The 12347-nt window shown below is 38.9% G+C and overlaps 1 protein-coding gene and 1 pseudogene across 1 annotated transcript in view; both read right to left on the bottom strand.

The window, feature by feature from the left end:
* LMBR1 (limb development membrane protein 1) overlaps positions 1-694 on the bottom strand; it is a 136252-nt gene extending 135558 nt beyond the window's left edge. The window contains exon 1 of the mRNA XM_008588664.1: positions 464-694. The gene's annotated coding sequence lies outside the window, so the exon portion shown is untranslated. The remainder of the gene's footprint in view (positions 1-463) is intronic.
* An 11-nt stretch (positions 695-705) lies between these two features.
* LOC103604072 lies at positions 706-7250 on the bottom strand (annotated as a pseudogene).
* Between the last annotated feature and the right edge of the window lie 5097 nt (positions 7251-12347).

Below are 12347 nucleotides of genomic sequence, written 5' to 3'. Positions count from 1 at the left end.
TTTACTGATGACTTTTGACAATTTGATTATAACGTATCTCAGGAAGGTCCTTTTTGGGTGGAATCTGTTTGGGGATCTTTGAGCTTCTTGGATCTGTGAGACCATATCTCTCTCAATACTTGGGAAATTTTCAGCTATTATTTCATTAAATAGGTTTTCAAGCCTTTTCCTTTCTCATCCCCTTCCTGTACACCCATAATATGGATGTCTGTACACTAAAGGTTATCCGAAACATCTCTTAGGCTTTTTAAAATTTTTTTTCATCCAATTGTGTTAATTCAAAAAGCCTATTCTAGTTCAAAAATTCTTTCTTTCACTTGTTCTAGCCTGCTGTTTATGCTCTCAGTTGTATTTTTTATTTCACTGAATGAATTCTTCAGTTCTAGGATTTCTGGTTGGTTCTTTATTGCTTGTATCTCTTTGTTGAATTTCTCATACATGTCACCAACCACTCCCCACATACCTTGTCCCAGAAATGCAGGGTCTCTCCAAATTCCACGCTGGTCCTAATCAGGAGTTTCACCATCCTTCTACACTGCTATCTCAAGTTTCCAGGTCTTGGGGGGGTTTCTGCACTGATTAACTGGATTCCACTGTTTTCTCCTAGACATTCCACTCTACAGGTGACTATTTGTTCCTTTGGACTTTTTTGCATTAGAGGTAAGGGCTGGCTGCTTCTAGTCAGCCATCTTGCTGAGCAAAAAAAAAAAACCAGTGTCATTTTTGTATACCACATTGTTTAAGCTGGTTTTTTTGTTTTTTGATCCTGTCTCAGGTTTATTTACACAAACAACAGAGAAGGATACCAGCCCCATGCAGACAACAGCCCAGTGGTCACACCGGTCCTTCTGTCCTCACATTAGCAGACAGAGGCCTCTACTCTGGAGCCTTTGTGGGGGCCTGGGGGCCTTTTGGAGCCTGAGTTGGAGCTGCAACTGAAGCCACATCCTGGGCCTTGGTTTGAGCCTTGGCCTTTGGCCAGCAGAGCCTGAGACCCTTGGCAATGTGGGCATGAGCTTGGGGTGGGTGATGTAGGCAAGTCAATCAAGCTTGTGGCTGGTGCCCTTTGGGATCTTCGGCTTGAACTCCTAGGGTTTTACAAGGGCCTAGACAACCTCAGCACGTGCACTCGTGGCCTTGGCGTTGTTGGCCTGCATTTTCTTCAGGCCCTTCTTGTGCTTCTTGGCAAAGTGCACGTTCCTCAGGAACTTGGGGTCTACCGCCTTAAGAGATTCGTATCTTTGTGACTGAGGTTTCTTAATGCCATTTCTGTGCCATTTCCGGGACTGGTTGTGTGTGGTGTGGTTCTTGGACTTGGCCATGTCTGCACAGTAACCCGCGGCTGCTGAAGTGCCTGGGACCTGAAGAGAAAGAGAGAGGCTGCCGTGCAGCATAGGAAATGGGGTCGATAAGGCCTGAAGGTACTCATTTAAGATGTTTTAATCATTTCCTTATTGTAGACAGATACCTCTTGTTACACCATACAAAGTTTTATAAGTAAGGTTAGAATTTTATTTATTTATGTTACAAAATTCTGGCCCAGAGAAGTTAAGTGGCATTCCAAGGTAATATGGTTAACATGTAACATCTCAAGCCTGTGTGTCCAAAATCCAAAAACTATATTTAATCCAAACTAAATATATTTACACATACAAAAGCAATGTCAACACATATTTAGCCTAATTCACATGTGATTTACACATTAAAGGCACAATCAATCAAAAACATCCATACTGACAATTTTACAGATCAGCCATTAAATATCTTTTTAAATTAAATTCATTTTTACCAAAGTATTCCTAAGGATAAAATTAATAACTTTTAATCCTTCAGTCAATGAATATTTATTGAACATGTTTACTGTGAACAAATGCTCCATGGGAGATTAAAGGAACTTGAGACATTTTGAGTTCTTAAAGAACCCCATAAATGTCACAAAACTATAAATGATTGACAAATGAATATGGATGATATAACTGTGCATGGGTGAAAGAGAAATAATCAGACCTTTCAGAGACTACTAGACACACTCTGAATTGACAATGATTCCAGGAGACCCTCACAGTGGCCCTCCAGTCACAGTAGGGCCTTATGGAGGTCAGGTGATGAAGTCTTAGCTCAGGTCTGACTCCCAGAGGGTCCCTGAACCCATCCTGTGGTTATTTCCCATGTTCCAGAATGGATAACTGGAATAGACATACTCAGCGGCTGGCAGAATACCCACGTTTGTTCCCTGACCCATGGAGTAAGGGCTATTATGGTAAGAAAGACCAAGTCAAAGCCACTAGAACTGTATCTACCTAGGAAAACAATAAACCAAAAGCAATACCACTTTTTAGAGGGATCTCAGAGATTAGTGCCACCTTCAAGGAGTTGAAAGATTCAGGGGTGGTGACTCCCACCACATCTCCATGCAACTCACCTATATGGCCTGTGCAGAAGACAGGACAATCTTGGAAAATGATGGTGGATTATCATAAGCTTAACCAGGTGGTGACTCCATCAACAGCAGCTGCTGTACCAGATGTGGTTTCATTGCTCAAACAAATTAACACATCCCCTGGTAGCTGGTATGCAGCTATGATCTGGAAAATGCTTTCTCTGTCCCTGTTAGTAAAGACCACCAGAAGCAGTTTCCTTTCAACTGGCAAGGCCAGCAGTACACCTTCACGGTCCCACTTCAGGGGTTTATCAACTCTCCAGTTCTATGTCATAATTTAGTTTGCAGGGATCTCGATCACCTTTCCCTTCCATAAGATATCACACTGGTCCATTATATTGATGACATGCTGACTAGACCTCGTGAGAAAAAAGTAGCAACTACTCTAAACTTATTGGTAAGGCATTTGCATATCACAGAGTAGGAAATAAATCCAACAAAACTTCAGGAGCGTTCTACCTCAGTGAAATTTCTAGGGGTCCGGTGGTGTCAGGCACATCAAGATATCCCTTCTAAGGTGAAGAATACGTTGTTCACCTGGCCTCTCCTCTGCCAATAAAGAGTTACAATACCTAGTGGGGCTCATTAGATTTTGGAAGCAACACATTTCTCATTTAGGTGTGTTACTCCAGCCCATTTACTGAGTGACCTGAAAGGCTGCTAGTTTTGAGTGGGGTCCAGAACAAGAGAAGGCTCTGCAAACAGGTCCAGGTGGCTGTGTGAGCTAGTCTGCCACTTGGGCCACATGGTCCAGCAGATACAATGGTGCTTAAAGTGGCAGTGGCAGATAGGGATGCTGTCTGGGGCCTTTGGCTGGCCCTTAAAGGTGTGCTATAGTGCAGGCCCTTAGGATTTTGGAGCAAAGCCCTGCCATCCTTTGTGAACAACCATTCTTTTGAGAGATAGCTTTTGGCCTGCTACTGGGCTTTAGCAGAGACTGAACACTCGACTATGGGCCACCAAGCTACCATAGAGGTGTGCTATAGTGCAGGCCCTTAGGATTTTGGAGCAAAGCCCTGCCATCCTTTGTGAACAATCATTCTTTTGAGAGATAGCTTTTGGCCTGCTACTGGGCTTTAGCAGAGACTGAACACTCGACTATGGGCCACCAAGCTACCATAGGACTATGGGCCACCAAGCTACCATAGGACCTGAGCTGACCATCATGAACTGGGTGTATTATGGCCCACCAAGCCATAAAACTGGGCATGCAAAGTAGCACTCTGTCATCAAACAGAAGTGGTATATATGTGATCAGGCATGAACAGATCTTGAAGGCCCAAGTAAGAGACATAAAGAAGTGGGCCAAATGCCCATGTTCCCAACTCCTGCTACACTGTCTTCTCTCTCCCAGCCTGCACCTATGGCCTCATGGGGGAATGCCCTAAGATGAACTGACATAAGAAGAAAAGAGCTGGTTACAGCTGGCTTACAGATGGTTTCCACAATATGCAGGCATCACCCAAAAGTGAACAGCTATAATACTACAGCCCCTCTCTTGGAAAGCCCTGAAGGACAGAGGTGAAGGGAAATCCTCATTGGGCAGAACTGTGGGCAATATATCTGGTTGTTTACTTTGCTTGGAAGGAGAAATGGCCATACATGCAATTATATACCAATTAATGGGCTGTGGCCAATGGTTTGGCTAGATTGGTCAGCAACCTGGAAGAAACATAACTGGAAAATAGGTGACAAGAAAATTTGGGATAGAGGTACATGGACAGAATTCTCTGAATGGGCAAAAAAAGGTAGAGACATTTATGTCCCATGTAAACGCTCACCAAGGGTGACCTCAGCAGAGGAGGACTTTAATAATCAGGTGGACAGGATGACCCATTTGGTGAATACCAGTCAGCCACTTTCTACAGCCACCCCTGTCATTGCCCAAGGGGCTCATGAGCAAAGTGGCCATGGTGGCAGGGACGGTGGTTATGCATGGGCTCTACAACATGGACTTCCACTCAGCAAGGCCAACCTGGTTGTGGCTCCTGCTGAGAGCCCAATTTGCCAGCTATGATTTTTGTTTTCCAGACATCCACATCACATATGTATTTCTTTAAATACACACAAACATGTACATACACATACATTTATGTGTGTTAGGGCCTTATTTATAATAAGCAACTAAACAATTAAAAAACAAATGTCCATGGTATTGTCATATCCCCTACTGCATGTGGACAGGAACATACAATGTATGCCTCTACTTGCAAAAGCCTTCATAAAATGCATGAACTTTTTAAAAACTCAGTAGGACCAAAGTATTACAAAACCATAGTCTTTTAAACAATATGTCATTGGCATAGGATAGACAAAACAGTGGGAAAGAACAGGAAGTAATTTATTTCTGGCATTTATTTTCTGCTTATTCTAGACCAGACATTAGACAAGGTACTTTATGTTACATACATATTCCATTTACTGCATATAACAACTCTATAAACGAGGCCTTGTTATGTCCATTTTACAGATAACAGACTGAGACTTAGAAAGCAGAAACAATTTGCTCAGGGCCACTGCTGAAGACAGAGCTGAAACTCAAACCCAGGTCTATCTGACTCCACAAAACCTGTGCTCCTAAGCCCAGAAACAGACCCTATGTAATATTTTAGTATATCAAAAATGTAGCATAAAAGTTCAGAAGAGAAAAGAAGAAATATTCAATTGATGATATTGAGACAACTAGCTAACTTTGGGAAAGGAGTGAGAGAAAAGGTAGTTGCCTGTATAAACTCCAGATGAATGAAACAGTTAAGTGTAAATAAAACCATTAAAAAAAAAAAAAGAAAAGAAAAAAAGGAAATATCTATTACTTCTTAGGATAAGAAAGGATCTTCTAAACACAAAAATAATTAGAGAAACCAAAGGAAGAAAAAGAACAGACAACATAAAAATATTAAAAATCTGGAAATCAAAAAAGCAAATAAAATTAAAAAGCAAAATAACAACTAGAAAAATACTTATAAAACTTGGATAAAACACTAATGTTTTCACAAAGAACATATAATTCAATGTAAAAAAAACTGAAAATGGGCAAAGGACATGAAACAAATACGATATATATATTAGATGTTTTATATACTAAAAAAAAAATCAATCATCATGGAAAACATTCACGATATAATATTAAATATTTTAAAAGATGTAAATTGCCTATGCCTTATAACATATACATGCACACACTGAAAAAAGAGTGGATTTTATTTTCTTCTTTGTACATTTTGGTATTTACCATATCCCCTATAGTGAGCACATATTACTTTATGATCAGAAAAAAAAAAAAAAAGCAAGTGTTGGTGTTTCTGCTGTTGTTCTTAAAATATAGGGCCACAGTCTCAGCAACAGCCTAAGGGATTGCTAAAGTAATATCGCCCACAAAAAGTATATTCTATACTTTCTCAGACAACAGGAGATATGAAATTTATTTTTGTCTTACACATAAAACTGGTAATCTCTTGAATTTTAATTTGTTCTTTTCTTCTGTTAAACTATAGCATCAAGAACATGACAGCAATTAAAAAGAGAAGTTCCATCAGTCTAAGGCAGCAAAGCCTTTTACAGCAACTCTGATATCTGTGTCACACATAAAGTGATGTTTTTCACATGCAAAATATCAAATATAAAAACTAAAGCATAGTTAATTGTAATAATACTACATAAGCAAGTTACATTAACTCAGGAATTCCAAATTCTGACCTACGCTATCAAATATCTATAATAACTATTAACACTAATAGCTCCAATAACTAATGACACTAATAAAATAATAACTAATGACACTAATAGTAACTAGTAACAAATTAAGAGCACTAAGAAAATAGGGGGGTATGGACAGAATGAGCATGAAAGATATCAAGATCTCTAAGAGCTATAATCAATTCCAATAGACAATTATAAAATTTTCAGAGCCCTCAAGAAAGAATCATACCAGCTCGTTCTATGACAGAAAAAGAGTTCAGGAGTTCAGTGCACGCATACTAAATCAATGTGTAAAAAACAGTAAGGTTCTTCGGAAAGAATAAAGAAAGCTTAAAAAAAAAAACTCACAGCCTAAATAACTATCATAATAATTGCTACTACCTATTAAGTGCCCATGAAGACATAGGTATTTTACATACATTGTTCCTATTCCTACAAACAAGCCTGCATTGTAGGTTTTATTTACCATCCCAATTAAGAGAATAGGAACTGTGGTCAGAGAAGAACAGTGATTTGCCCAAAGTCTGCTAGAAAATAGCAAAGCCAAGGCTAGAATACAGGTCTAGTTTGTTTCACAACAATATACCATGTTACCTATAAATCAGTCATCCTATTTTTAAAATCACATTAACTTTAAAGTTTGTACTTGACAGAGAACGTTTCTGTACTTGACCAAGAATGGTTTTGCCCCTTTTATCATATATTTTGAAATGACTAAAGAAACTAATAGCAAATAAATAAAATAGAAATCATGGCTGCTATTTTTTAGGTCTTAAATGTAGGTTGAGTTCTTCTGACATATCCGGGTAAACCAAACTTCTCTTGCTACATATTTAAATGAAAATGCGTTTATCAAAATCATGGTAAATATAAAAACTATTTCTTAAAAAAGTAAAAGAGAAATGTCTTTCACAACTAACAAAAACAGAAATAAGTAAAATCTGGTTTTCTGACTTTATTATGGACCCACATGGTTTACCGGAGGAAGTCGCAAATTATGAAGGAAACTAAGAGAAGAAAAATCTAAATATACAGCACATTAGAAAGTTAAAGTATTAATTGTGATTATATTAAGCAATATATACTAACCATGAATCAGGGAGCCATTTAGCCACTGAATATAGTAGTTCTGAGGAAAAGAAAGCAGGATTTCATTGCTGATTATTGAGAAGGGTAAAAGCAAAACAGCCCCAGCTGAAACTGCTAGAGTGAATGTGCTCAAAAACAACCTGGAAGAGAAAAGAGTCATTGTCACTAGTGATTTGAATTTGGAAGTAATTCAAAAAGAATGCAAACTGTTCAATTTTTTAATCGAAAAAGTATTATATAAGAATTTCATTAAATATATGTAGTAGGGAGACAAATGATATACGTAAGATTCTAGAAGTTAAACTAGATGAACTCTAAAGCTCCTTCCTCTACTAAAAGATCATTAGTCTAATGAGTAGGCTCTAATAAATATATATACCAAAGACATAGTACTTCACACATTTCACAAAGAATAAATTGTAGTCTCATTCCTCTTTTAAACATAAGTATTTATTTCACAATTGCATTTAATTACATACTAACAGCAATGCAACAACTGTTTCTGGTGGAAAAAAATACTTGTGAAAGCAGTATGAAAAACAAATTAATTTAAAATAGTTATTTCAGAGGGGAAAAACCTAAAAGCCATTGGCCTGATATACCTTAAAATGGGTAAAGGTTAAATAAATTATAGCAGTAAACAGTAGGGATATTAAACAATATTATACTATTAAACAATATTTAAAACACTATTTTGTATTTTTTTTAAATAAGATAACTCTAATATGTATTAATATGGAAAAATACCTAAAATATGCGAAGTTAACAAAACAAACTGAAGAAAAGCATGGACAATAAATATAGCAGTAAACAGTAGGGATATTAAACAATATTATACTATTAAACAATATTTAAAACACTGTTTTGTATTTTTTTTAAATAAGATAACTCTAATATGTATTAATATGGAAAAATACCTAAACTATGCGAAGTTAACAAAACAAACTGAAGAAAAGCATGGACAATAATTGTAAAAAATGCCCTCTTCCCACCCCGCAAAAATGCATATATACACAATCAGGAAAATAGAGGTATGAGAAAAATCCAGCATAATATATAACAATCCCATAGGAAAGTGAGATTTTAAGGGTCTTTCCCTTTCTGTTATACATTTCTAAAATGTCTAAAATTTTGACAAATATCTAATTTTTAAGGAGATTTTTAAAAGAATAAAATGGCAAAGGAAAAGGGAATTTCACTAACATTAGAAACAGAACCTTAATTTGATTTCAATTCCATTAAAGTTAATATAGGTAGAATGTAAAAATAAATGTAAAAAAAATCATACTACATATCCAAAAAACACATCTAATAGAATAACTTTGAGGCCAATGCCATCTTGTGGCAACCAACAGAAGTGTATTCCTACCAAAAAGCCAAAAATAATCAGGAAACCTCTTCTGTTTAGTAAAGCGATGACAAATTTTTAAACATAGACCATATGATACATGTCAAAAATGTAATTCAAATCAGACATAGCAGAAGTTTTATGAATCGGTTTTGCTGAACAGACAACACGTTTCGTGGGAAAAACACTCAGACAAATCCTCCATCTCAGGATCCACAGCCAACTCCAGCAGTAACCAGCCAGCAAATGAGCTCAAGCAAGCTTCTCCAGTCAAGTGAGGAAGTCATCCTGATCACCATCATTCCTTCCACTGCTAAAATTGAAATCAAATCCAAAATCTCACCATTCCAGGTCCTACACAGCTATCCCAATATAATTTTCCAGGGCTCTTCTCTCACCATGACACATTTCAACGTTTACTTAGCCTTGCCGAACCTCCTCATTTCCCAAACATCTCACGGATTTTTAGGGTTCCATGCCCCATGCACTGTGTGCTCTCTCTCCAGGGTACCCTTCATGTACTCTGCATGGCGAACTCATTCTTGAATTTCAAAACAGACTTCAAATGTCGTTTGCAGTGTGACACATTCCTCAACTTCTCCCTTCTTGCTGCTCTCAGTAAAATCAGTTCCTTTCTCCTCTTGGCTCCCATATACTTTGACCACATACCCAGCAATGAAGGCCAACCCATAGTTTCTAAATCTAAACCTGGAACCCATGATGTGACAAAAGGAGTAAGCTGATGGGGGCAAATTGATAAGGTACTTAAAGTCACAAGTGACCCAGAAAATCCTGAACATATGGCCACCATAACTATAATGCTTGCTCTTCCAACGAAAAACTATTAGAACCTATTACACTTTAGGTGTTGTGATTGGCCTTAGAGATACAGAAAAGATAATAACATCCTTGACTGCCCTTGAGGAGCTGTTTGGAGAGCTATTCATAAAAGATTGATGTGACAGAGTTACATATTGGCCAGGAGTCCTTAAAGTAAGGCCTTGAGGTGAAAAAGTGTAGTAGAATTCATTGCTGAAGTAACTACAGAAAAGTGACCTTTCATAACTGATGGACAGTTTCAGAAATGTCACTTTCTGATATAAAGTAGTATAAGAAAAAATTACATCTTCAGAGTAATGCATCCTTCGTAATTGTGGTAGTAGTAACAAAAAAAGTTTTTTTCCAAATATCTGACATCTGTGACTATCTCCTTAATCCAACCAGGAAGGCCGAGTCTCTCCTCATCTAAATACAGTGATGAGGGCATACACTCAGACACTGAATATAACTAGTGTAAAGAAAGCCATAATCTACAGATCATACTGTAAGGGATCTTTGCAAGGTGACGATGAATTAAAACAATAAGACTACTATAAACTGCTTTAACACTCCACAAAGTTTTCACATATTTTCAGTTGGTAAACAAGAGCCAAGATCCTTGAATCTTGAGTCTCTACCCACCCTCTTAACTACTATCATCAGGCTCTTCCCAAGCTCTTCACCATGACCCTGCTACCCTTTATTCCAGCAAAGGACTGAGTCTCCTGTTTCAAAGCAGAAAAAGAAGGGCAGTCCCTCCATACTTACCACCTCAGAGAGTATCAACAGACACAATTATTCTCCTGCCCATATGCCCTGATCTCTACTCCTGCTGTCTCCAAGGGCCTTGCTTCGTCAGTTTCCCCACTCTTTTAACATTCAATGTCACCTCTCTTCTAGCTTCTAACCCTCAAAGTATAAATATCCTCAGATGTTTCTGCTCTTTTAAAAAGCTTCTTAGGTAGTACTTACATACCATATCTTTACTTCTACATCTTTAATTTCTTTCTTAACCCACAGCAGTAAGATTTCTGCTCCTCACCATAGTACCGAAAAGGTTCTCCTTTGGTCAAATCCATCAGATACTTTTTAGCTGCAATATGAGCCTGACTTTCCATTATATTTCAAATTGATAAGCACTACTTCCTTCTTGAAATTCTCTCCTCAACTTCTGCAACATTCCTTCCTAATTTTTTATTCTCAGACTCCACTCACCTGTAAAATGTTAGTGTCCCAGCTTTCCATCCTAAATTTTCACCTTAGCTAATCAACAAACATTTCTGCATGAATTAGGCTTCATAATCCCTCACTCTACACCAGTGCTTCTTAACCAGTAGTATCATCAGAATCACCCATGTCGCTTTTGTTAAAGCACATATCAGAGACCCTGACTCAGTGAGTCTTTTTGGTGGGGCTCATTCACTAGATAAACATTTACAGAGTGCTTACTACTCTGTACCGAGAATATTCTAGGCACTTTAGAACAATGAACAAAACAACCAAACATTCTTGCCCTTGCAGGGCTTATAATGGAGTGGGTAGAGTCAGACAATAAACAATAAAATATTCAATCTGTAAATGCAGAATACATTAATGATAAGTGCTACAGAAAAAGAAATAAAGGTAAGGAGGATTAGAAGTAGGAAAAAGGACACACAGATTTCAGTATTAACTATGGCAGTCAGGGTAGGCCTCACTGACAAGTTGAGATTTAGGAAAAAAACAAAGCAAAACAAAACTCAAGCTTGGGGGGAGGGGGAGAAATCAATGGGATATGTGACAAGAAAGCATTGCAAGCACACAAAACAGGTCAAAAGCTCTAAGGCAGACAGGCAGAGCACAGCCAGCCTTTCAAGGCAAGCATGCAGCGTGGCTCATGCCACATGGCTAGAATTCAGTAACGAGAAAAGCCGAGATGGTCATGAAGACAGATATCACACAACACCCGTAGGCCACCATGAGGACTGCAGCTCTCACTCTGGGTGGCATGAGCAGCCACTGCAGAGCTCTGGGCAGAAGACAAGCATGATCTGACTGGTGTTCTAAGAGGACCACTCTAACCATAGGCAAGGATAGAAGCAAGGAGGCTTGCCAGAAGGCTACTGAAGCAACGGAAATGATGGGCTCCAGGTCAAAAGCTCTAAGGCAGACAGGCAGAGCACAGCCAGCCTTTCAAGGCAAGCATGCAGCGTGGCTCATGCCACATGGCTAGAATTCAGTAACGAGAAAAGCCGAGATGGTCATGAAGACAGATATCAGGTCAAAAGCTCTAAGGCAGACAGGCAGAGCACAGCCAGCCTTTCAAGGCAAGCATGCAGCATGGCTCATGCCACATGGCTAGAATTCAGTAACGAGAAAAGCCGAGATGGTCATGAAGACAGATATGACACAACACCCGTAGGCCACCATGAGGACTGCAGCTCTCACTCTGGGTGGCATGAGCAGCCACTGCAGAGCTCTGGGCAGAAGACAAGCATGATCTGACTGGTGTTCTAAGAGGACCACTCTAACCATAGGCAAGGACAGAAGCAAGGAGGCTTGCCAGAAGGCTACTGAAGCAACGGAAATGATGGGCTCAGACCAGGTGGTAGCGATGAAGATGGTAAGTGGTTGGACTTTAAAAAAGGAATGGATGGGACTTTCTGACACTGAGTTGGGGAGAAAGAGAGGAGTCAAGGATGACTCTGAAGCCTTTGGTCTGAACTGGAAGGATGAAGGTTATATCAATTGAGATGGAGAAGGCTGCATGTGGAGCAGGATGAAGGGAGAAATAAGGAATTTAGCCTTGGACATATGGAGTTTGACATGCCCCCCAGGCAGGAAGATCACAAAAGTGACACTTTGTAATGCTCTCTGCAGGCTACCAGATGGCTCAGGATTTGTCTGCACTATTACTGATCACGTCCTCTTTGATCACTGGTCAAGGTGAGGTCTGCCAGGGCTCCCCACTCT

The sequence above is a fragment of the Galeopterus variegatus genome, unplaced genomic scaffold (genome assembly GCF_000696425.1).
Source record: "Galeopterus variegatus unplaced genomic scaffold, G_variegatus-3.0.2 Scaffold4947, whole genome shotgun sequence".
In the NCBI taxonomy this organism is placed as follows: Eukaryota; Metazoa; Chordata; class Mammalia; order Dermoptera; family Cynocephalidae; genus Galeopterus; species Galeopterus variegatus.
This window is presented reverse-complemented; position numbering and strand designations above follow the sequence as displayed.